Consider the following 2,566-nt stretch of genomic DNA (forward strand, 5'->3'; position numbering starts at 1 on the left):
ATCTGAGTATCCGGCTGTGTATGAGGCTAAGAAGTGCCGGCTCCATCAGCATGTGAAGTGCCAGCTCCATCGACATGCGAAGTGCCAGCGTCATCGTTACGTGGCCGTCGGCGCCGAGTGTACGCTTTCCCAAATGATCGAAACATGTCCTCACCGCCTGCGAACTCGTCGATGTGAGTCTTATGAAACATCTGTGCTATGGTCTTCTTAATCCCACTGAGGAGTCCTAACGCCACCGAATCCTGAATCTCAGGCACGGTGGCATCAATATCAGCCTCAATGCTATCAAAAGCACGGACCTGTGAGGTAAACAATTTATTAAGTACCAACTCAATAAAAAATTGTTATAATTTAACTTAGAAACTTATGTAATCTCTCTCGTTCATCCCACTAGGGATATAACTGTCTGTCGGTGGTCGTGGCATGTGTCCAGCTGATGGCTGTGGGTCACGCGTAATCCATCTACGTGTGATATCACAATACCAACACATATACGCGATATAGTCAACACCTGTGGGCCTCGTATCCTGGATAAAATCTCACATGTGAGCCTATCTATCTATGTAGGCCGCATGGACTACGACTCAGTTGGTACGATGCGAAGTAGGTAGCCACCGACGATCGATCTGCTCGATAGGATCTGGCACATGCTGAGAGAGCGTAAACTGCCGTAGCACATGGTCAGGGACATGCATCTCCACGATCTCCCAACAAATCAATGGAACTCTGGCTCTCCATAAGTGGGGAGTATCTCGACAGATGGGTGCAAGAGAATGCATATCGAGCTTCGGCGGTGTATAGGGTCTCCACTTGAACTGAAATAAAATAAAACATTAATCAGTATCAACAACAAAAGTATACTATTCATAACAACTTGAGATTTATATTTACCTGTTCGTGTTGGAGACCATCAAGCTCATTTCGGTAAAACTCACGATGGCGCGTCGCTGATCGGTACTTAGCGTACCGCACATTATACCTATATGCAGAATAGAGAATATATAAGTACAAATTCAGTACAAAAAAAATTGTGTGTACAATTATACTTGTACACCAAAGAAAACTGCCCCTGTAGGTCACGGTGCACAAGTAAAATAGGGCGACCAATATGAATGCGCTCCCATGACCAAATCTGTATCAATGTGCAGCATCCCTTGAATTCTTTATTCTGCATCAGGGATACTCACCTAGTTCTTGATACAAGTATGAAAACACCGAACTGCCCCATGATAGTGCGCCGCATACGTCAAAATCCTCCAGCAGTGGCAGCCATCGTGCATGTACAAGAGTCTTGCTCGCATGAGGAAAAAGCACGCATCCTATTATGTGTAATATGTACGCACGAGCATGAAACCAAAGCGTCTCCATACTAGAATCCTCTGGTATGTCGCCCTAAAATATTTGACGAAGCCACGATAGCTTTATCGCACCACTCCTCAAGTCGGGAACCTGGCCAAGAAGCCTAGCACATACCTCCAACCAACTATGATCATCGGTGCCCGTAACTACCGGCCTATTGGTCCGGAGCCTAAGTATGAAGGCCACGTCCTATAAGGTGATGGTGCACTCCTCTATATGCATGTGAAAGATGATTGTCTCTGGCCTCCACCTCTTAATCAGTAGAGTGATAAGCGGCCAATCAAGCCTAATATATCGAACCATCGAACACTCCCGGAAACCGGCCTGAGCGATCAACTCTAGAACTCTCGCATCCTCAATGACCCAAGCCGAATGACTCTGGGAATGCTCGATCATGGTGATGTCTGGTACGGGATGCATGTCAAAAAGAATTGATTAAGTATAATGCAAAAAATTAAAATTAGTGCCAATGCTAAGGAATATATACAAAAGATGTTTTACTTGTCCTGAGCTAATATGGTCTGAAACATGGCTCGCCTGGAGGTCAAAACGTCGGGGCGTATCGGTCCCGGATCCATAATGAATATAACTGAGAATAATATTAGAAGACAATGTACAATGTGTTAGATCTTTCTGTTGAAATACTACAAATTACAATCACACTCAAATTACAACATGAAGAAAGCAATAACTTGAAACTAAACATTAAATTTATATAACATAGTACGAAACACTACAAATTACAATTACAAATGACATACGAAAACAAACACAGAACAAAACCGCTACAAGATACAATCATAAATGACATACGGAAACAAACATAAATTACAACAACAACGCCTAACCTAGCTGGACAATTATTTTTGTTATAGCCCGGTTGATCGCATCTACTACACTTATTTCTCTCCTAACTCCTTCACGACCGTTATCCATATAATTTCGAATTCGTACGGAACGAGAGCGCCCCACCGACCTTTTACATAAAGGAGGTAATATCAGTGGCCCGTCTAGTGTCAAATGTCGACTATCATATGGTGGACGCAAACACTCTTTGTACGTTTGTTGATAGTTGTAAGTAGAATACCAAGCCGCGACGAACTCATAATGTGAAATCCTCACACCATCCTGTAGATCAGAACAAACCGCAACAACATGTGAACAAGGAATCCATTGTAATTGTGGTACATTGCAAGTGCACGTACAT

This window comes from Asparagus officinalis, chromosome 6 (genome assembly GCF_001876935.1).
Source record: "Asparagus officinalis chromosome 6, Aspof.V1, whole genome shotgun sequence".
In the NCBI taxonomy this organism is placed as follows: domain Eukaryota; kingdom Viridiplantae; phylum Streptophyta; class Magnoliopsida; order Asparagales; family Asparagaceae; genus Asparagus; species Asparagus officinalis.